Below are 25,352 nucleotides of genomic sequence, written 5' to 3'. Positions count from 1 at the left end.
AGTTCAGTCGCTCAGTCGTGTCCGACTCTGTGACCCCATGAATCGCAGCACGACACGCCTCCCTGTCCATCACAAACTCCTGGAGTTTACTCAAACTCATGTCCGTCGAGTCGGTGATGCCATCCAGCCATCTCATCCTCTGTCGTCCCCTTCTCCTCCTGCCCCCAATCCCTCCCAGCATCAGGGTCTTCTCCAATGAGTCAGCTCTTCGGATGAGGTGGCCAAAGTATTGGAGTTTCAGCTTCAGCATCAGTCCTTCCAATGAACACCCAGGACTGATCTCCTTTAGGATGGACTGGTTGGATCTCCTTGCAGTCCAAGGGACTCTCAAGAGTCTTCTCCAACATCACAGTTCAAAAGCATCAACTTCGGTGCTCAGCTTTCTTCACAGTCCAACTCTCACATCCATACATGACCATTGGAAAAACCATAGCCTTGACTAGACGGACCTTTATTGGCAAAGTAATGTCTCTGCTTTTTAATATGCTATCTAGGTTGGTCAGAACTTTCTTCCAAGGAGTAAACGTCTTTTAATTTCATGACTGCAATCACTATCTGTAGTGATTTTGGAGCCCCCAAAAATAAAGTCTGACACTGTTAGGATCCTGTAAACCTACCCACAGTATTTTGTTTTCATTTTTTTGTAGGTAGAACTTTGTGCTTAAACAAGATGCATTAACACAAGAATATGGTTTGGTACTTAATTCATAATATCCTGTATCTTTTTTTTTATAAAACCCAATAAGCCCCAAAAAAATACAGATCTACTTCATTTCTGACATTTGCTTTTACCTCATTGGTCATCTTGGCCAGCTGTAAATGTCTCAAACCAAATGACAAATTTTTTATAACTTCCTAATGCTTTAAAATTCAGAATATTTAAAAAAGAAAGCTAGATGATCTCTTCAAAGACAAACTAATAATGTCAACTGAAAATTTTTGATTAGTGCCATTTGACTTTATAAATCATTCTTGAAAATGAGATACTCTTTAACAATTTTGAAGACAGTATTTGGAGAGCAATTATCAATGATGTACATTTAGTGGAATATTCTATCTTCTGAAGCCTGACAAAAAAACAAATAAGGAAAGGCTCTCTCATACTGCATTGGTAGCAATGTAAAATGATACAAATTTTTTTCCTATTTTCCATTTGGGGTAGATTTTTGTCAAATTTATTAATAAACTAAAATGCATGTGTCTTTTCACCTAGTTATTTACTGTTAGAAATACATTCCAAAGAAATAATGAGAAATACTAATATTTATTACCAGCTATGCTCAATATAGACCTTTTACAGCAATAAAAAAAGTATCTTTTTAAATAATCAATAAGGGATTGGTCACATAAATTATAGTAACCAAATAAAAGCGATGAAATTATATTAACTATTATCCTAAACCTATAATAATTCCTTTTCAGAGACTACTTTTTTCTTCTTTCATTCCCAAAAGAATTCCAGAAAATATCTAGCTTAAAGAAACTTTGCAATAAATGATAGCTGAATGAATAAATGTCACTCCCAAGTCTATAGACAACTCAGCTCAGAGTCTGAGCTTTATACATGGTTCATGGAGGTGGAGTCTCAATCAGACCATTTTTGTTAGTAAGTTGTATATGTGCAGAAGAATACATTAAAAAGGAAAACTATACATAAATTGGTGCTATAGAAATTGAAACTATTCATTATCTAGAATGGCTTTTAATTTTCAAGATAATTTCAGTGTTGAATTACTTTGCTTTAGATCAGTAAATCATTCATGCAAGGAAGCAATGTTGTGGCCATTAGAAGCCCACAGTAAGTAAATGACTGCTATTTATTTTTAATTACTACCGGGAAGAAGAGTTTCAGCTTTTTAAAGAAAAACAAAACCAAGTTGAGTATATCGTACTGTCATATAAATGTTCTTCAATTAAAATCAGTCAATTAGTTCTTGACATCACTACTGCTTTTATTCTGAGACTCTCTCTAAGAACTACTATCCCAACATCGAGTGTTAATGATGTGGAAAAACCCTTTTACTTACTTGTTGGCAAAGCACATTCTCCTGATAAGTCCAAATATTGGTTTACCTTATTAAATGGGCTATTTTGGATAAGGACTTAGAAAGGAAACAATTACCCATTTTTTCTACTTAAACAATCACTCAAGCAGAATTATGAAATAAAACTAATCATCTCTGCAATGATAGGCTAGGTTTAAAGTCAAGCATATTGTTCTGGAAACTGAATCTGATATAAAACTTAGACTCAGTTTCAATGTCAAATAAACCAAGAGGTTAAGATATTTATGATAGAAAATCATAGTATCATAAAATTACCAGTGATAGTTGCACATTTTCTTGCATTGACACTCTTATTTAAAAATTTTAAATACATGCTAAAGAATGCATGGTATAAGTGCTCAACAAACATTTGTTAAATGAATGACGAAAGGAATGTATAACTGAAAAATGAAAAATACTGTCACAAAGATTGAATAATACAGTAGAAAGTACATAGAGTCTTGAAATAGACTAAACCAGTTTTAAACTGGATGCTATTAATATTACTCACAAGTAATCCTGTGCAAGTTACTTAGTTTCCACCTCTATTTGTCCACTTTTAAAATGGGACAGATTAGACATACCCTAATGGGGTTGAGGGCAAGGGAAGAGGGTATCAGATGATGAGATGGCTGGATGGCATCACTGATTGAACATGAACTTGGACAAACTCAGAGAGATGGTGAGGGACAGGGAAGCCCGGCATGCTGCAGTCCATGGTGTCACAAAGAGACGTGATTGGGTGATCGAACAACAACAACGGGGTTGAGAGAAGGCTTAAGTAGTTAGATAACAATATAAGGAGAGGCCGCTATAGAGTACAGTCTGCAGACAGCCTATCTTGGAGTTGATACCTGACTTAACACTTTAAAGTTTATGTAACCTTGGGCAAGTTGATAAAGGTGTTAAATGTCAGTTACCATATTTGCAGAATGGGGCAAATAATAGTACCTAACTCAAAAAACTCTTCTATGGGTAAAAGTGGCATGTATTAAACACTTGATAAATGGATTCTCTTAGAGTTGAGACTTTCTAAGTAAAGTACTCAATGTATTTCTAATGTATAGTAAGAACTCAGTAAGCTCAGTAAGTGGTAGTTATTACTGCTATCATCTTCTTTGTCCACTATTTTCTTTCATTTTATAATTCAGAATGTGTTCAAGCTTCTACTGCCTATTAACATCAGTCTTTTAAAATTACCTGAGCTATGCTTCAATAATTCCTTTTCCCTACATTTGCACTGATCTTGTAGACTATTTTTAATGGCACAGTGAATCTTATTTTTTCTTTTATTCTTATGCCCTTCTGGAACATTCTAAAACTTATATGTGAAAACACAATATATATGCTTATGCATATTCAAACACACAGAGGGTAGCAGGTGAAAGTACAATCTACTTATTTATGCTTTTACTTACTAATCACTTGCATATTTGAATGTTGCTATGCTAATAGAGAATGGTTTACCTAGACACTAGACAGGGTGTAAAAGAACTCTGAGCTATAGAACCCTGCTGAAATTTATCCCATATACATAGCATATATTTTTTTCCCTTAGGTTTCAATCTAACTTTTTAAAAAATAACCCAAAGTAGCTTTGAAAAATATGATGTTAAAATATTGAGCTGGTTCTCTTTAGGACTGCCAAAGAAATATAATACTCCTAATAGAATATCTCTAGAGAAGGAATTTTAAATAGCTCTATGCTCCTGAATTCACATAAAAAAAAGACAAGATAATCTTTTAGGTGATTTAACAGTTAAGTGAGGTGTCAGCCTACAAGGTTGTATGAATCTACGGGTTGCAAATAATTTTGATTTTGACAGTCAAAAATGAGTTCTGTATGGTATTCTAACTACCTATCTACAAAAAGGCATTTTTTTGTACTAGTTTTACCAAGACAAGTTACTTAGGTCTTATAAATGGAATGAAGAATGATTGCTTCCAATTTGATTTGACCTTGAAAACAATGTTTTTTTAAGTCTCTGAATCTTTTGAGTCATCAGTTGAACACAAAATTGTCTATGTAATCCTTGATGTCACAAGATGGAAACAAATTCGTATTTAAAGTATCTCATAAGCACAAATACATGTATATTCTTAATGTGGGCAATCAGAATTAATAAATAATGATTGTTTAAGGTATTTTTAATTATTTTTCAAATAATTACATTAATTTATTTTATTGTGCAAAGTCGATGCTGCCCTGAGGGTGTTCACTGGACACTCCCAGGATCCTAGAACCCTGAGTTTTCATCGTCAAGAAGGAATTAGGAGTACAGAGTTCAGGACTGTGTAAGATCAAGAGCTAGAACCAGGTTGCTTTTATCATCATTAATAGACTGGACTAGGGAAAAAAGATACCTATCATCAAGAAAGGAAAATGAAAAGAACATTGCCTATCTAAGGCAGGGGTCCCCAGACTCCAGGATCTAATACCTGATAATCTGAGGTGGAACAGAAGTAATAACAATAGAAATAAAATGCTCAATAAATGCAATGCACTTGAATCATCCTGAAACCAACCCTGCTCCCAGTCCATGGAAAAACTGTCTTCCACAAAACTGGTCCCTGGTGTCAAAAAGGTTGGGGGTTGCTGATTTAGGGTGATTTCTGGAAGGGAAAAGATTCTCCCTTGAGAATCCATGTACCACTCTCAAGGTGTGATTGGGGTTCAGATTCACAGTGTTTATGGTTTGGAACAGTTAAGAATTAATTTGAATTGACTCCAAGAATCTGGCAGAAGGAACTATAAATCTCTTCAGGGATAATCTGTCAATTCAGAGTTTGAGTTTTCAGGTTTTCTATAGATAAGTTCCTACCAGTAGGCACTTACTATCCAAAGACAGAACTCACAAGGAAATAGTCAGCATTATTGAGTAAGAAAGTGTGTTAGTCATTCAATCATGTCCAACCCCATGGACTGTAGCCCTGCAGCCTCCTCTGTACATGGAATTCTCCAGGCAAGAAAACTGGAGTAGGTAGGCTTTCCTTTCTCCGGGAGATCTTCCTGACCAAGGGATTGGATGACTATAAATGAAAGAAAGAAGAACTGGCTTAGACTTTAGCACGGAGTGGTAAGGAAATGAAAAGTAGGAGAGATGGAGAATGTTATTAGAAAATGTAATGTCAGTGTAATTAGAGTCCCATAGGAAGAGAATAAAAAAGGAACAAGGAAGCAACATTTGGGAGATAGTAACAGAATTTTCTACAACTGATAAAAGCATGACTTACAGCTTCTGTAATCAAAGTAAACCACAAGTAAGATAAATAAATAGAAAGAAATCACACTGTGATACACTGTAATAAAACTGCAGAACACTAAGGAACTCCTCTTCCCTAAAAATTTTATAAAAGCTGCCAGACAAAAAAGAAAAGATTACTTTCAAAGGAACAACAACCTGCCAACAGAGTTTCCTTGTTAATATAGAAACATAATTCAGCAATTTTAAGTATAAAATTCAATGAGTTTTCAAAATCTACCCAAGAACCTAATCACTAGATCAATATATGAAACACCTGAATCATCCAAAAATGTTTCCTCATGCCCTTCCCCGAGCAAATCTGCTCCATCTCCATCCTTGGCTCCTAGTTGAGCTTTCTGTCACTATATTGTTTAGTTGCTCAGTCATGTCCAACTCTTTACAAGCCCATGGACTGCAGCACACCAGGCTTCCCTGTTCTTCACCATCTCCTGGAGCTTGCTCAAACTCATGGCCATTAAGTCAGTGATGCCATGTAACCATTTCGTCCTGTCATCCCCTTTCTAGAATTTTATATAAATGGAATTATTCCATATGCATTCCTTTATTTGCATTCCTTTGTTTTCTAAAGTAGTCTATTTGCTTTTGAGGTTAATCCACGATGCTGCATATATTAGTCATTTGTTACTTGTTTCTTAATATTATATTATTATAGAGATATGTCAATAACAATTAGTTTATCAATCAGTAGTTAATGGACACTTGGGTTACTTCCAGTTTTTGGCTATTATCAATAAAGCAGCAATGAACATAAAAATATTTGTGTGGATACATATTTTCATTTCTCCTGGGTAAATATCTACAAGTGAAATAGCTGAGTCATACAGTAACTGAATGTTTAACTGTACAGCAAATTTGTCAAACTGACTTTCAAAGCAACTGTACCAACAGTATGTGAGTTCCGGTTGTTCCACAAACACTTATGATGTTGTTGTTCAGTCACTAAGCTGTGTCCTACTCTGCGACTCCATGGACCGCAGATCACAAGGCTTCCCTGTCCTTCATGATCTCCTGGAGTTTGCGTAAATTCATGTCCATTGAGTTGGTGATGCTACCTAACCATCTTATCCTCTGTCACTTCCTTCTCCTCCTGCCCTCAATTTTCCCCACTATCAGGGTCTTTTGCAATGAGTCAGCTTTTTGCATCGGGTGGCTAAAGTATTGGAGCTTCAGCTTTGGCATTAGTTTTTCCAGTGAATACTCAGGGTTGATTTCCTTTAGGATTGACTGGTTTGATCTCCCTGCAGTCCATGGGACTCTCAAGACTCTTCTCTAGCATCCCAGTTCGAAAGCATCAATTCTTTGGTGTTCAGTCTTCTTTATGGTCCAACTCTCACATCTGTCCATGACTACTGGAAAAATCAGAACTTTAAATATAGGGACCTTTGTTGAGAAAATGACGTCTCTGCTTTGTTGGTCCTTTAATGGACCGGAACCTGGTGGTCCAGAGTCGACGATAAGAAAGTAAGAGAGAGAAAGAGGCTGACATCCCCTGGTTTACGCGGAAAGCCAATAGAGTCCTGTTCTCAGGGCTCGCGCTGCTGCACGTAGGCACCAGGCGCCCTCTCGAGTGGGTGAAGGCACAGTGCGCCTTCTCGAGAGGGCCTTAGAAACCTGGGCTCAGTGAGCTCAGCGGGCCTCCGCGCTCCAAGGAATTAGCCAGAAACAGAGAGAGAGGGAGAGAGACAGAAAGAATAGAAAGAAAGACACGGGGACCAAAGCTCTGACAGAGCAAAAGGTGTTTTAATCAACATGGCGTGGGCACATATACTGTCTTACAAGGTGGTTATTCTCAGCAAAGACAAAGATTAAAATTCCAGACTTACAAAACAGATGATCCTTATCAAAGAGAGAGTTGCAGACAATCACCTTTTCATAAGAAGGAAGAGGGTACTTATCACTGTAATGAGAAATGCCTGGATTCCTCAGCCCCAGGAAAGGAGTGCCTCTCCTCTTAATTCCTGAATATTCAGGAATCAATAAGGGCCAGAGGGCTCCTGACAGATCCAAAACAGCACACAGGAAGCCTTTTGTTAAATGCTACCTGACACTGCATTTTAGTCACCATCCACAGTGATTTGGGGGCCCAAGAAAAGGAAATCTGTTATTACTGCTTCCATATTTTCTCCTTTTATTTGCCATGGAACCAGATGCCATGATCCTAGTTTTTTCAATGTTGAATTTGAAGCCAGTTTTTTTACTCTCCTCTTTCACTCTCATCAAGAGGCTCTTTAGTTTCTCTTTACTTTTTGTCATTAGACTGGTATCATCTGCATACTTGAGGTTGTTGATATTTCTCACCACACACTAACACTTGATAAATACCATTCTTTTAAATTTCGGTGGCTGTGGTTTAGTTGCTAAGTCACGTCCCAGGGACTGTAGCTTGCCAGGCTCCTTTGTCCATGGGATTTCCTAAGCTAGAATACTGGAGTGGGTTGCCATTTCCTTCTCCAGGAGATCTTCCCAACTCAGGGAGCAACTTCACATCTCCTGTTTGGCAGGTGGTTCCCTACAGTGAAGGTTGATATTTTACTGACTGAGCTGGCAGGGTCTTATACTGGTTGTAATGTGCATTTCCCTAGTGATTAGAGATTTGGAGTGCTGACTTATCTTTGCTTTCTTCATGGGTGAAATATCTATTAAATTTCTTAAAAATTAAATATTTTTTGTTTGCCTTTTTATTATTTAGTTGTATTATTTCTTTATACAGTCTGTGTAAAACTTACCAAAGTTTTGGCAAGTATTTCTTCCTAATATGTGGCTATTTTTTTTTCATTTTCTTAACAGTCTTTTTCTTCAAAGAACAAATATAGTACATATTGATGAAGTTCACTTAGCCAATTCTTTTTCTTTCATGGTATGTGCATTTTATACTTTAAGAAATCTTTGCCTAAACCAAAATCACAAATATTCTCTCCTTTTTATTCCCATGTTTTATAGTTTTAGTACTTATAAAAAATACAGTAAGAAAGTTCAAATTTATTTTTCTTTATTTCATCTTTCTTTTCTTTTCTTTTTGCATGTGGAAATCCAAATTTTCTAGCACTCTCCTTTGAAAACATTATCCTTTCTTTATTAAATTATCTTGTGCCTTGGACTGAGTTATGTGTCCTCAGAATTCATATGTTGAACGCTACCCTCCAGTGTGATGACATTTGGAGATGGGGGCTTTTGGGAGATTTATTATGTTTAAATGAGGTCTTAAAGGCTAGGGTCCTTATGATGGGATTAGTGCTTTTATTAGAAGAGACCACAGAGGTGCTCATCCCCTGCCTCCTTCTCTACTACATGAACACTTATACTAATAACATGTAGGAAAGGAGAAACATGTTTGGAAATAAATTTTCCCTGGTGGTTCAGACAGTAAAGAGTCTGCCTGCATGTGGGAGATCCAGGTTCGATCCCTGGGTCGGAAAGATGTCCTGAAGAAGGAATGGCAATGGCACTCCAGTACTCTTGCCTGGGAAATCCCATGGACACAGGAGCCTGGCAGGCTACAGGTCATGGGGTCCCAAAGAGTCAGACACGACTAAGTGAGCAATACTCAACTCAACGGAAGAGTAGGCATATGTGTTACCTTTAGACTTTGTTAACTACATACTTTAAAAGTTTTAAGAGTAATAATGTTAATGCAGTGTATAACTTCCAAGTCAAATAAGAAATAGTATTTAAAAATATCTATTAAGGCAAAAGAATGCGAGAGAAAATGAGAAAAATGGGGAAAGTAAGATCAATAGAAAGCACAAAAATCAGATGGTATATAAATATATCAGTGGCCATAATAAAAGTAAATGAACTAATCTAGCTGTCTGAAGAAAAAAAAAAAACTGTGCAACTAAGGAAAAATTCTAGTTATGTGCTGCTTATAAGAGAGATTCACAAAGCAAAAGGACATAGATACATAGAGAGCTGCACAATATGATAATATACTATAATATCAGGCAAAATGCAAACAGATTCCTGAGATAAGACAAGTTGCAATAGAACCTGATCATGGAACACTATTGATGTCTATTTTACCCTATAGAAGGATTTTAAGCAGGAAAGTGAGCCTAGAAGTCTTTAATGAATAAAGTTAAATTTTGTTCCTAAAGCCCATGGTTGGGGTACTATTCTAAAAACTACAAATAATTCTGTTACCACGACAAGACAAGCTTTTTGCTATTCAATTCTCTCTTGCCAGTATACATGTTGCCAATCATTATGTTGTTTAGTAATTAAATGCTGAAATATGGAGACTCAATACTCCTTTCTCTGGAGCTTGACTTGAATTAGAAATGAAATATATGCAATTAATAGAGGCTGAATTTAAGCAAATTAAGTGATAAAATTTCTAGGAAGTTCAATCGCATATAGCTAACTATAAGCATTATGTCTTTTAGGATCACAGTTGGAAAGACCCTAGCAGTGATCTAACATAACTCCTCTTTGCACAGACAAAATGGATGCAAAAAGCATGCAGGTGAAATCACCTAACTAGTCAGTGACAGGGCAAAGGCAGGCAATGAAAACCAGATTCCATAATTTCCTTTCCATTGCATGGATCATAAATACTTCAAATTTCAAAGAATATGTCTTAACATCTTTTGCTGAAAAAAATTTAATGTCATTTTCTAAATAGGTTATAGCCTGTTGCTAGGTAATCAGAGAAAATCTATTTAGATCATTTAAACTAGAAATTAGATTTATACATCTTCACAATAAAGTTACAGAATTAATTTTATAAATTTAATATGAATGTTCCTACTACAGCTAAGAATTTTTTGAGTGATGGATATTCTTGATATATTTTTTCTAAATTTGAATTATAGGAGTGTGTGGCAAAAATTAACTGTGACAATTTCCTTAATACATAGAATGTTTTCTCCTGTTAAACATGCATTCTGAAAATACTGTGTTCATAAAAATCAATGCAACTGTTAGTGAGAACTGGAGAAAGATATCAACAATCAGATTCCACCCACGCTGTATCAGGCACATATTTAACCCACACTGAGGCCATGTCGATTGACCCAGCAATGGGGTGGAAGTTTACGCTATGTTATTTCATGTATTATGGTTAGTTTGTGAAGATAGGTTATGAACAACATAAAGGTGTGGGCCAGAGCATGAAGAAGAATAAGATCCTGTCCCTTCTACCAAGACTGTAACTTTTATCATGATTCAAAACATAAGCTACAAAGTGAAAGTGAAGTTGCTCAGTCATTTCCCATTCTTTGCGACCCTATGGACTGTAGCCTACCAGGTTCCTACGTCCATGGGATTTTCCAGGCAAGAATACTGGAGTGGGTTGCCATTTCCTTCTCCAGGAGATCTTCCCAACCCAGGAATTGGACCCTGGTCTCCCACAGTGTAGGCAGACACTGTACCGTCTGAGCCACCAGGGAAGTCATAGGCCACAAAGCAGGCTATAAATAAATATATATATATAAATACACATATATACATATACAGTCTAAATTACCACAAACAAAATTTCACAAGTTGGAAGCATCTGCCAGAAAATAATTGGTGAATAAAGGATTACATAAGTGAACGAACGTCAAATGTTGCTAACTGCATAGGTGTTCAAAGTATGGTGGTGTTTTAGCCTGGAATAGTCAGAAAAGGCATTGCATCTCTTTGAATCAAGATGTGAAGAACAGATAAAAACTAAAAGGTAAAGAACATAGTGTGAATTTCAAATCCAATTCACTTACAGACAAAAAAAAAAAGGATTTCTTTTTTCTTACTACATTATTTTCTGGAGATATGCCACTGTAAAATAAGGGAGATATTTTATAAATCACTTTCTAATTAAGACATTCAGTTGTTATAATTATATAGAAAAATGAAATGTATTTAAATTATTTTATTCTAAAAGCATATTACTGATTTTTATCTTAAATATTCTATATGCTATTATAGTATACCCTAACTTAGATCATATTGAGTCAAAAATTTTAAGGCAAATATATTATTGAATGATAGCATAATTATAAACATTATATAAGCTATCTGAATATAAAAATTATAAACCCATAAAGAAAATAATGTATCTAACTCACATATATTTAAAATATTTTTTTTGCTAAAATGATCATCAATTACATGAAATGTCAAAGGTGTAAATACCATAATCAGCAGATCTTATCACATAATAAAAATAATGACTTAGATTGTTATTCCATGCATGGCTTCCTAGCAAACCAATTTAAATAGAACAGTGAACTTGTAATGCATAATTTTATTTTTCAGAAAAATCAATATGTATTATTAATGGTATTGCTGCACTTGTTTACAAAGTTCTCTTTTGAAATAATTTCCTGGGTGTCCACTTCATTCATCATTTAGTTTCAAGGGTTTTTCCCACATGCTAGTTTTAAAGGGAGGAGGGACACATTTCAGTGCTTTTTTAAAGTAAGGTCCAATAACACCTAGATATTAGAGAAACTATGAACAATTTTCCTTCTGTTTGTTCTAATCTGTTTTATAATTTTAACTTTTTAGTGTTACAAGAAATGGTTACTATTTATTCCCTACTAACAAAATTAATGACCCTTTGGATTAATTACCAGTAAAATAAAATATAAATGCCTCAGAGCTAAGGAGATCATAAAACAAGGGGTCTTCTTTAAAAGTATCTCTTTAGAATAGGTACAATAGATAATTTTGAAGCTGGAAAGCAGTGTGTCAGAGGGAAAATTAATGGGGGCTCCCCAGCTAAACAGACTTTAGGTTCAACTCCAGATGTGCCACTTTCTACTTGCACGGCCTTGAGTTCACCTATTGTAACAGAGGATAATACTATCTGCTTCATAGAGGTGTGATGAGAGATGAGATAATGCATTAACATTTTTAGAATAGTATCTGGCAGAATAAACTCCAATAAATGGTCATCTTTATTATCAGAATTAAGGAATAAGTGTAGCTGTTCTTATGACAGTAATTAATGCATCTAGGAAAACAAAAAAGTTTTTCTAAATCAAATTAATTCCACATATTATTTATTAAGTACTCAGTGGTATCTGGAGAAGGGACTGGCAACCCACTCCATTATTCTTTGCCTGGAAAATTCCATGGACAGAGAAGCCTGGTGAGCTACAGTCCACAGGATCTCGAAGAGTCAGACATGACTTAGTGACTAACACACACCCACCTCAGTGATTACAAGAAACTGTTATGCACCAGTGATGTAAACATAAATATGACACAGTCCTTCCCCGGAACAATTTGTAGCTTAGCCAGGTAAATAGACAACTTTTTAAAACGTACAATTTCAACTCAAAGTGGTAAATCAATGTTATAGGGGCAGAGAGGGCAAATTAAGGAGCTGGGCAAGAGATATCCAAGTCAGCTAGGATTACTGGGTAGTTTTTCAGGAAAAGCTGACACTTTTCATACATGATACCCATAATTCTGAAATTAACTATCAACATCTATGAATCACATGATGAATATAAATTATCAGCATCCCTGAACCACCAAATTGAAGTCAAGGAATAATTTTGCAACTGTGGATGAAAAACATCATCTGCCACATCAGTAAACAAAGGATTTCAAGCCACAAGCCACTAAGGCAGCCCCGTCCCAGACCTTGGCTGTGTGCCCTGAGAGGGTTCAGGATGGGAAGGCAGGATACTGGCCCTAAACAGTTAAAGTATAAATCAAAGAAGTGATTTTAATGAGCCCTGACAGACTCTGGCAATCTTCCTATATAGAGAAAAGCACTAAATTCATTAACTTGAGATGCCTGGCTTTATTTAATTAACAGTAATCTTTTGATGTCCTGAGAATCTGGGTTTTGTTGTTAAACCCCTGTGTACTGACTCCTCCCTTACCTCTTGGGAGCAGTCGCTCAGCATTACCTGAAAGGCTGCCTCCCAGTCTTCAGAAAATCTTCGAATAAAACATAATTTTCAAACTTTCAGGTTGTGCTTTTTTTTTTCAATTTATACAACCAATTAAAAATCATTTTAAAAAAGAATTTGAAAGCTATATGTATAAGCTAGAATTGAGGAAAGCTTTTTAAAGCAAGACTAAAGCCAAAATTATAAAATAAAATATACACATACCTGAATATTTAAGAATTAAAAGCTTTTTGTATCATAAGGCTTAAAGTCAACAAATTAACACTACTTTGAAAGAAAACACTGCACAAATGACATACAAAGGGATAATACCTATACCATAAAGGAGCTCTCACAAAGTCACTTACGTTAAAAAAAATGGGGGGAAAAACAATCCAACAGAAAATGGGTACAAGATATAAACAGGCAAGTTACAGATGAGACATATGAAAAATTCACTAGCAGTCAGGAAAATACAAATTAGAGTAAACACAAGATAATACATTACAATCAACAGCTGAAAAATTTAAAAAGAGCTTTAACATTTGCAGGTGACAGAGGTATAGGAAAAGCATACTCTTTTACTGGCAACAATATGAAGATTTATAATCTTTTTGGAAAATAATCTGGCAACACCTATAAAATTCTAAAATTTCATTTGTCTTATGACCTAGTAATTCCACTACTGGGATTCAATGCCATAAAAATGCTTGTATAAGGACACAGGTACAACAATGGTTATTACAACATTGTTCATGATGGCAAAAAAAAAAATTGGAAGCAAAGATAATGACTACAAACAGAGGAATGATTTAAGAAATGATGCCAGACCCCATGTCACAGAATGCTATACAACCCAGAAAAAGAACAAAAATAAAGCTATTTATAAACACTCGAGAGATTTTTCCAAAAGTATTGTTGAATGATAAAGTAGAAAAGTGCATGTGCTATTTCTACTTTTGTGAAAAAATGATGACAAAATGTCACCATATATGTAAATGTGAATATAGGGAGTATTTTGTCAGAACAAAGAAAGCCACATTCAGAAGAGGCTGCAGATCTGAGAGGTGGGTGGGGAAACCAATACAAAGGAGAAAGAAGGAAGAGTAAAGACAAAAAAGAACACACTCAAAAAAATCAAAGAACATTTCTAAATAAAGCATTATGATACTACCATATTTATGCCTTCCTGTAAACTTTAAGTAGATTCATATCAAAAATAACTAAAATAGACAAAATGCAAATATATTTATATGTGTGTGTGTATATATATATATGCAAAACATAAACATTTAGAGATGAGCTAAAAAGCATTGTTTCATAGCAGGGAAACTAGAGAAAAAATAACAATAAGGAGTAAAACAGACACTAATTTATAAAAGCCAGAAATGTTACTTGGGTGTAATATTTCCAGAGGTCCTCCCACTTGGGGTCTTTCCTCTTAGGCTGAAGCATCAGCAGATAAATGTTGCAGTGAGGCAGGGACAAAGGGCATACCAGTTTTAGGAAATATCTTTCATTTTGCTATACATAAGGGTCTTTAAGTAGTCACTCACCATACTAAGCAAAGGATCTGTCAAATGTCATTCCAGTAAGAAGTCTATTAAGATAAGTCGTTTCTATTCAAATAGTGGTTATGAAATGCCTTTGTATTTAAAAGTCAAAAAATTTAGATTTGTCCACAGATACTGAAGGTTAGGGAAGGCAAATTTTCACCTCTGCCCTCTTAGAATTTTCAGCAAGGCCTGTGAAGTAAACTGTTTGGGTATTTGAGAGGGGTCCTGGAACCAATCCCCCTCTGCTACTGAGGGACAACTAACTGGATACAATTTATGTAAGTTTTATGGTACATAGGCACCCTCACAAGTAATGAAGCCCCAAGGAAAGGCAGAACCCACCTACATGCATTTTATAGTTGGCTAAAGTGGCTTAGAGGGTAAAGCACCTGCCCACAATGTGGGAGACCCGGGTTCGATTCCTGGGTTGGGAAGATCCCCTGGAGAAGGAAACGGCACCCCACTCCAGTACCCTTGTCTGGCGAACCCCATGAACGGAGGAGCCTGGTAGGCTACAGTCCATGGGGTTGCAAAGAGTTGGACACAACTGAGCGACTTCACTTCACTTCAAACAAAGAGAGGCAGTTATGGAGAAGTAACTGAATTATGTGCAGAGGCTAAAGGAAGATGACTTATTTTAGAAGGTCCATCTTTGTAGTAATCTCTGGGTCTCAGTTTCTTGTCCTTGATATTAAGAATGTTACTTTGCTCCTATTACAGGGAAGTCATCAATCACATGAGAATTCCATCTCCTGCTTTTAAGAAAAAGGGAACAGGATTTGCTATTTTTCAAGTCCTTTAAACTCAAAATAATCCTTTTGCCAAGATGGCATATTTTGGAGTGGCATATTCTAACGCCCCTCACAGGCAAAAGTAAAACACAAAAATGAAGAAAAATTGAAGCAACAAAAATTCAAACCAAATGAGAGCAACAACAAAAGAACATATTTTCTACTTCCTGAGAAACTGCTCCCCATCTGTGATTAAAATTGAGAGAAAGACACAAGAGAAGGGGTACGACGGGGTACCTACTGACAGGCTGAGACTGCTCTGGGTCTTCTGGCACAAAATTCATAAAGAATCAAAAGAGAGCCTCCAGTTGCAAAATCAGTTGTTTTTCCTAAGTTCATTGTAGTGAAAAAACTTGGCCACAATTCTACGCAGTCAATAGATTCAAACTTACTATGCTCTTTGGGGTAGAAAGTTTTGGAAAACTTCTGCCTCTCTACCCTGTTCAGAGTTGATGATTTAATGTTTTTAAGCCATTTTTAGGCTTTCTGGGATACAAAAGCAACTCTTTAATCGAGGCATGTGAACTGACCAGTTTTCCTTTCCCTCTGATCTTTGTGGAAGCCTGCAATTTTATTTTCTGAGAATGGGTTTCTCTGTTAACTCTACTCATTATTTATTGCCTACAACAGTTATGAAACTATTTGATCTTCAAAATGTAGCCTGATGCAGCATCTTTTGAAATAACTTATCATTTACTTTTTAGTCACTGTTTCTTTTTAAGATTTAATAACCTAACAATAACATTTTGATACATAACTATATTACAAGGACCAACTGGACTTTGGTTAAATTCAAATTGAGATTCTTCTTTATACATGATCAATATTGTGAAATAGTAGAACTAACTAATCAAAGTCAGCAGGGATTAGTTTAATCATCAATCATTTTCCAACCAAATATTTCTTAATATGTCTCTATTTAATAGTTTCATTCAAACAAAGTACTACAGAGAGAGAATATAATGACTTCTTAAAAGAATTACTATACTAGATTACACATTTGACAGCAATAGATTAGTCTTTATAAAATATAAATATGAATAAAACAGGTATTGTAAAGTACCAAATAAGTAACTTGCTAATTTAAGTCCAAATTGCTTCAGCCTACAATAAACTGTATTATAAATCCATATTATAATGCTTAGAATGCCAGTGTTATTTAAATAAGTGAGTGAATTGTTTGTAGGTGACAAAGGATGATGCTTTTCCTGCCCTAGTCATAGGATTATTACATGGTGGCAGGGCCTTTACATGGGAATTTTCTGGGTTACAAAACATGGATGAAGTTATGGATCAAGTACCTGGAGGCTAAGTGGTTTGCTGTAAACATAAAGTTTACTTAAGGCTTCCTAGACTACTTTGCTTCATAATTATGTTTGGATATTTGCTAACAATGATCTAAGTTTCAGGTAAGTAGCAAGCAATTTTATCCACTTCCAAGAAATGTGCTCTGGAGTGTATATCTGACTTTTCCTTTATGGAGGAGAAAATACAGAGAATGTCCAATTCAGGTAGAAAGAATAGGAAATCACTTTTAATGAGGTCTCATTAAACTTCTAAGGTAACCCAGAATAATACTAAGCAGCATTAAATTGACTTCTGTATCCACTGAGTCCATATGGTAAAGACTGACCTGTAAGAAACTGAATTCAAGTGGGTAAAGTATATCTTAAGAAAATGTAATTCTCTTATTTTTGTGAAGATATAAATTGAAATGTAAATCCTCCCTCCATAGACATATCCTCTTGATATTTTGCCATGTAGGCCAATTGCTGTCCTAAAATAAAGTTTTAAGTGATATAAATCACCTTGTGAGACTTTGAAATCAGGTGGAAAAACTACAGTTAAAAAGAGAAAAAAAAATCATTTTTATTTATACTTGGGGAGCGTCTAAAAACTACTTCCTTTCTCCTCAGCTCCCACGCTGGTCTAACCCACCAGTGTCTACTTCCTGGACTCCCAGTTACCTTCTCATTTCATTGGTTTTCACGTCTCTACCCGCCTCTATATTTAGTCATTCTCTACGCAAGTCCAATCATGGCATATGTCCACCCTGTTGAAAAATGTCCAGTGGCTTCCTCTCACACTTAGAATAAAATACAAATTTCTTACTGTAACCTTACATCTGAGATTCCGGGCCTTAGAACAATAGATATTTTGAACAAGATAATTCTTAGCCATGAGGGGCTGTCCTGTGCAATTTGGGATGTTTAGTAGTATTCCTGACTTCCCCCCACTAAAGGCTAGTCACATCCCTTTCACAGCTGTGACCACCAAAAATGTCACCAGGCATCGCCAAATGTACCTAAGGGGCAAAGTCACCCCTTCCAGGAGTCACTTCTCTGCGTGACGTGGCCCCTCATGACACCTCCATCCTCATCTTCTCTGGCTTACTGGACTTCAGTTCCACTAACCTCATCCATGTTCCTCCCACAAACCAAAAGCGGTCTTGACTCTGGCCTTTTCCTGTACTTGCTGCTCTCTGAATAGAATGCTCTATGTGTTCTAATGTTCCTGCTTAAATGTCCTCTCTATCTAAAATAGCTCCTCCTGCCAGACTCTACCCCTTAGCATACTTTTCTTCACAGCACTTATCTGCTCCTTAGCTTTGTAGTCTATCTCACAGTTGACTTAATTTTTGTCTATCTTCCTGACGACGAAATTCCACAATGCCAGAGACTTGAGCTGTTTTGTTCAACACTGTCTTTCTGATTTCTAAAGCAGTGCCTGTCTATATTTTCAACAGTTGCTCAGTATGTTGACTAAATGGATGAATAAGTATGCATTCTGATGGTAGTCCTATTTATTTATTTATTGCTGCACCATGCAGCATGTGGAGCTTCCATGACCAGGAATTGAACCTGAAAGCCCTGCACTGGAAGCATGCAGTCTTAACCACTGGACCACCAGAGAAGTCTAGTAGTCCTCTTTAGATTACTATAAACATTTTGAGGTTGTTGTTTCTCTTATTTCTATAACAGTTTCATAAAATGTCTTTAGCCAAAGAGGTTTTTAGAAATCTTCAGGTAACACAGTCATTGAACAAGTAAGAAATTTGAGGCCTAGAGGGATTACTTTGTCAACAATGACATGGTTTACCATTAATTGTTTATCTTAGTTGACCTTTAAAAATAAAAATGATGAAAACCAAATTTCAGAGCTTCTCCTACAGGCTTTCTGGTGGGCATTTTACTGAGATTAATGGACATTTCAATTACAAACTAAATTTTTAGAAAATTTTAATTGAATGAGGTTATTGAGTACAAGATCATTATTTAAGAAGGCTATTACCTGAAACATACACCATAGTTCATGATAATTTTTAACAAGAGTAGTGAGATTACTATCAATTTAACTCAATTTACATTTATTAAAGTGAGCACCTAAAATGTACATTATTTTAGAGGGTTCAGAAGGATTAAAAACTTAAGTACCGCAAAGCCTCTGACCTCAAAATCCTTATAGTATAATATAGTACAAGAGATGAAGTAAGTACATAGAAACCACAACACAAGCAGAATCTGATAAATGATGGATTCAAGATAGATTCATGATAATTGCTTACTATCTGCTGAGTATTTATTGTAGTAGTAACAAGTAGTGTACTAAATGATAGCAATTTAGGTTTTGTCAAGTAAAGAAAATAGTAAAGACTTCGAACACAGACACAGAAAGCTGCATACTTAATTACTTATTCTACACTTCTTTAAGAAAAGGATTAATTCTTACAGGATAAATGCAGATCTGGGAAATTAGAAAAAATACAAATATGATCATGGGTGGTACTACATGTGACAAAGGATAGGTAGATGATAAAGCATCAAGTGTTCATGTTAGAAAAATTCTGAATTCTTTGGTTTGACTGGAGTGTATTGATAGTTTAATGGAAGCCAGCAAATGTAAGTTTAGGAAGCAAATGTAATGTGAGTATGGTCTGTCCATATAGAAACCTAAATATCATTCTAGTGATATCCAAGCCTAAATATCATATATATATATATCAATAAGCATGCATTCAGAATATATATATATATATTCTGTTTTGTAGGCAATGAAGAATTCCCGAAGAGTGTTGATCAAAAAAGTTAGAAGATCATATGGAATTATCTGCACAGAGCTACCTGAAAGGTCAGTGGCCAATGAAAACCATCCTTCCAGATACATTCCACTAATCTCCTCCAGAGTGGAGCCCTTGCTACCTACATACACCAAGTTTCCATTGATTATAGGGACAATAAACCAGTGCATAGGTAGTGCGTCCACTTCACTTGATGGTTGATGGTTCTGAGAGCTAACTACATTCAGCTCACCCCCCTGATTTGGGGACTTGCTACAGAAGGCATCAGGGAAGCAAAATATCTGAGCATGGCAGATTTACAATTTTTGCACCTTTTAGGTTAAATGGCTTTTTGCCAGTGAAAGTGAGTCCCAAAAAAGCAAGTGTTCCCTCTTAAGCATCAGAACCACATAATAGACACAATCTCTGTATCTGGAGAAGGGAATGGCAACCCAGTCTAGTATTCTTGCCTAGAGAATCCCATGGACAGAGGAGCCTGGCAAGCTACAGTCCATAGGGTTGCACAGAGTTGGACACAACTGAAGCGACTTAAGAGGCGGCAAGAATACACAGAAGAATTGTACAAAAAAGATCTTCACGACACAGATAATCACAATGCTATGATCACTCGCCTAGAGCCAAACATCCTGGAATGTGAAGTGAAGTGGGTCTTAGGAAGCATCACTATGAACAAAGCCAGCGGAGGTGATGGAATTTCAGTTGAGCTATTTCGAATCCTAAAAGATGATCCTGCGAAAGTGCTGCACTCACTATGCCAGCAAATTTGAAAAACTCAGCAGTGGCCACAGGACTGGAAAAGGTCAGGCTTCATTCCAATCCCAAAGAAAGGCAATCCCAAAGAATGCTCAAACTACTGCGCAATTGCACTCATCTCACATGCAAGTAAAATGCCCAAAATTCTCCAAGCCAGGCTTCAACAATACATGAACCATGAACTTCCAGATGTTCAAGCTGGTTTTAGAAAAGGCAGAGAAACCAGAGATCAAATTGCCAACATCCGCTGGATCATCGAAAAAGCAAGAGAGTTCCAGAAAAACATCTATTTCTGCTTTATTGACTATGCCAAAGCTTTGACTGTGTGGATCACAAAAAAGTCTGGAAAATTCTGAAAGAAATGGGAATACCATACCACTTGACCTGCCTCCTGAGAAACCTGTATGCAGGTTAGGAAGCAACAGTTAGAACTGAACATGAAACAACAGACTGGTTCTAAATAGGAAAAGGAGTACGTCAAGGCTGTGTATTGTCACCCTGCTTATTTAACTTATATGCAGAGTACATCATGAGAAACGCTGGGCTGGATGAAGCACAAGCTATAATCAAGATTGCTGGGCGAAATATCAATAACCTCAGAAATGCAGATGACACCACCCTTATGGCAGAAAATGAAAAAGAACTAAAGAGCCTCTTGATGAAAGTGAAAGAGCAGAGTGAAAAAGTTGGCTTAAAGCTCAACATTCAGAAAACTAAGATCATGGCATCTGGTCCCATCACTTCATGGCAAATAGATGGAGAAACAGTGGTAGACTTTATTTTTCTGGGCTTCAAAATCACTGCAGATGGTGACTGCAGCCATGAAATTAAAAGACGCTTACTCCTTGGAAGGAAAGTTATGACCAACATAGACAGCATATTAAAAAGCAGAGACATTACTTTGCCAGTAAAGGTTCATCTAGTCAAGGCTATGGTTTTTCCAGTAGTCATGTATGGATGTGAGAGGAGTTGGACTATAAACAAAGCTGAGCACCGAAAAATTGATGCTTTTGAACTGTGGTGTTTGAGAAGACTCTTGAAGAGTCCCTTGGACTGCAAGGAGATCCAACTAGTCCATCCTAAAGGAGATCAGTCCTGCGTGTTCATTGGAAGGACTGATGTTGAAGCTGAAACTCCATTATTTTGGCCACCTAATGTGAAGAACTGACTCATTTGAAAAGACCCTGATGCTGGGAAAGATTGAAGGTGAGGGGAGATGGGGACAACAGAGGATGAGATGGTTGGATGGCATCAACGACTCAATGGTCATGAGTTTGAGTAAACTCCAGGAGTTGGTGATGGACAGGGAGGCCTGGCGTGCTGCAGTTCATGGGGTCGCAATGAGTCAGACACTACTGAGCAACTGAACTGAACTGAAGCAACTTAGCACGCGCGCGCACACATACACACACACACACACACACACAACACTGTATGTTCTGACTGGATATCTATCTCATCCTAATAAAAACAACTCTGTGTCACCCTTATCAAAAATCATTCCACTTAGATAATAAATGCTTGTAATTATATTCTCTTTATGATTACAAAATACCACTTTGATTAGATAAAATAGACTTACCAGGGAAACCTCTACATCCACCTAAACCCTACTTTGCTATTTACTGTCTCAGTTATGGGTCATATTTAGTAACCTGCCTTGAACTACTAACAGTTATCCCTCCCACAAATGATCAACCTAATCATAATATAAAAAAAAAATCAACCAAACAACAAGTTTTTGGAGCTGATTATTCTCAAATCAATATTTTACAGGATTCCCTTATCACATGAATTCTATTATTAACACAATATTATCAATCCTTAAGTCATGGGGAAGTCAGTGGTTGTCCTGTAGATTCTGGATAGGATATTAGGATAGAAATATTAGTAAATTTATTGCTTATCCTTATAATTATATTCTTTAAAACTATCGTATTACTTCTTTCCCATAAAAGAAACAAATGCCAAAAGGACGAATGCATTCATCATTTCCTCTAAAATTTTAATTACAATATCTTTTTCAGGTAGTTGTTTCTAATAGACATTTAGAGGAGAATATAGCCAGTATGGGGAGATCTGTACAGATATTGCAGAGCAAGTAATACCCAAAACTAAGAGACAAATCAAATGTAGCAAAGAAGATTAGGAAAAGGCATTTCAAGCAAAGACAGAAAATGAGAGATCAGAAAGTGCCTTATAGGTTAACATTAGAAGAACTCTGAGTTCTGTGCTTTGGCTGGTGCATGGATATGATGGTACATATGGTACCATATTTCAAAGAGATTAGAAATCCTCTCATTCAACACAGTCCTGACTGACAACTTATCAGGTAATTCTTTTCAAGTTGGCAAGGCACAGATTATACCAATATATCATACATTCATTTTATTAATCATATCATTGTATTATAAAAAATATAATGCCCAATTAATTCACCATCATTTGAGATGTCATTCTTTTTGGGTATAAGTCCACAAATTGAAATTCTCAGAAGTGTTTTACAAACCACGCTCATGCTACACTGCTTAAATTCCCAGTTTTAGCTTCTTTATTTCAGAGTGAAAACGTAAAGATTATTTGTGACAAAATCTGAATACTGAATCCTTCTAGACATTTACAAAATTTCCCCAGGCTTTCACAGTTGTCTTGCCACGTTTGACAACCATTTAAAAAAGAAAACTCATTATAAATCAGTCTTTCAAAACATTTGACTGTTTTTTTTCCTTTCTTTTTCACATTTCATCAATTTGTATAACATTTAATTAAATTAGATGTTTATAATAATAGGTATAGCTAGCATAAACATGCATGTTAATAACCACAACTGGTGTTTTTTAGGCAGACAGTTTAGCTGATGGGAACAAAAGTACATAGGATTGCAGAGTATAAACTTTTAGTGGTGAGTATCCTGGGTCACAGAGCTCAGACAACTTTTACAGAAGGAATAGAGAGCTTGAGTGAATTAAGCTTGTTCAGGTGATACTTCATTTAAGAGAGCATCTGTTTAGTTCAGTGTGGCAGATCAGCCAGACAGGAGAAAGCAACATCAAAGAAAATGGAGGTTGGGAAAAAGAGCCAGGTGAGCGCTGTGAGCTAGCCTCTAGACCTAGGGCGCTTATTAGAGAAGGCCGTGGAGCCATGCTCAGAACATGGATGCCAGTGTGAATGCTCTCTATTCATTAGCCATGTATCTTTGGACAAGCTCCTTATACTATACTACCCTTATATAATCATTCAGTTCCCACAATTTTAAAAGAGTCCTTATTCCTGGGATGTTGTTAGGATTACATAAGTTAATATTGTAATTATGTGTTCACAATATAGGGGCTCAATTAACATCAGTTTTATTATTACATACCAAAGTGATGACTCGTAAGTTTCTAGATATGCTGTTCCAGGGTATAATCATGACTGAATATATGTAAAGTACTTTGAATATGACCCAGCATGTAATAAAAATTTTTGTACTAATTTGCTGTTGTTACAAGCCATTTAAATGTTTTAAATGAAAGAGTGATCAGGTGTGCACTTTAGAAGGAACCATACCCACAGTGAGAGAGGGAGGGATTAAGGAGTGAGGTGGGTGTCATCCAGGAAAAAATGCTTGGTTGATTACGGGTGCTGAGCTAACACGGCCCCAGGATGGACAGAGAGGTGACACGTAGGAGTCAGGACTTACTCATGTGGCAGAACTGGGAGTGCCTGCTGCTTGACTGGACACAGCTCAGGAGCAAGAGGGTGGAGCTGAAGACATTTATCATGGATGCCTTTTTCCATGCAGCTGCACTCAAATACTGCATCTATTTTGGTTTAGGGGTGAACTCAGAGAAGTAGTAAGGAAGTCAAAGCAGGTATTTCTAAGAAATTCACAAAGTCAGCTACAAAAGGAGCAAAGGCCTTATCTTCATGAACAGTCTCTCTGCATCTAGCAACCTCAGTGACCAGAATAAATGACCCCTTTCTTATTAAGTCATCAAACTTCTCTCTCCCTTTCAAAACTATTTAGAGTTTAATATCACTAAACCAGGCAGGCAGTCTTTTAAGATCCAAACATGAGAAGTCTTGTGGAATAATTCTTTGAACATCTTTCTTTTAATATGAACTTGCTGGATAACTGATTCAGTGTGCATTCTGCTGAGAAAACTCTGTACAACAAAGTCAAGTAGTAAAATCATTATGCTCCCTCTATTGAAACATGAAAGCCTTTGGGGATGTTTCAGATTTTTTGGTGTATAATCTTCCCTGGAATTGGGCAAATATTTATGCTTAAAATGTATTTGTGTTTCCCAAAATCCACACTAAGGGAGAAATATACTCTAAAGAACTGCCACCATGTCCTCTTTATTATGTAAAGGACAAAAATTAATATTTGTCTAAAATAGATAACCATGTAACTACAGAAACCCTCTTTTCATCTGTTTAGGATTAGAAGCCTTTTAATACGTATTCAAGTTCCTTCATGTTTCAGAGGGTTTAGATAATAGGGTAACAACTTACACAATAAACCTGGGTTTATGGAGTAGCAAAATAACTAGATTTACAGGTGAAAATTAAGTCCTCAGTTCACTTAATTTAATAAACATTTATTGAGCACCTTGTAGGTGCCATGCACTGGGATATAAAAATGACAAAGGCAAATACAGTCTATTTGTTTCAAGGAACTTCAAGTCTAGTGGGAAGATAAATATTAATCAAGTAATCATTTAAAATGTAATATCATGTACAACTGACAAGAGTTTAATTTCCAAAATATACAAACAGCTGATATAGCTCAATATAAAAAATATCAAAAAATGGGAAATGACATAGATGTTTCTTCAAAGATATATAGCTGGCCAACAGACACACAAAATGATGCTCAACATTTTTAATAGAGAAATGCAAATCAAAACCACAATGAGGAATCACCTTATACCACTCAGAAAGACCATCATCAAAAAGTCTACAAATAATAAATGCTGGAGAGGATGTGGAGAAAAGGGAATCCTCCAACACTATTGTTGGAAATGTAAATTGGTGCAACCACTATGG

The 25,352-nt window shown here is 36.1% G+C and overlaps 1 protein-coding gene across 2 annotated transcripts in view; it reads right to left on the bottom strand.

Annotated features, from left to right (window-relative positions):
* The window catches only part of IMMP2L (inner mitochondrial membrane peptidase subunit 2), a 924,620-nt gene that overhangs the window by 218,255 nt on the left and 681,013 nt on the right, over window positions 1-25,352 (bottom strand). The window lies entirely within an intron of this gene.

The sequence above is a fragment of the Muntiacus reevesi genome, chromosome 6 (genome assembly GCF_963930625.1).
Source record: "Muntiacus reevesi chromosome 6, mMunRee1.1, whole genome shotgun sequence".
In the NCBI taxonomy this organism is placed as follows: Eukaryota; Metazoa; Chordata; class Mammalia; order Artiodactyla; family Cervidae; genus Muntiacus; species Muntiacus reevesi.
This window is presented reverse-complemented; position numbering and strand designations above follow the sequence as displayed.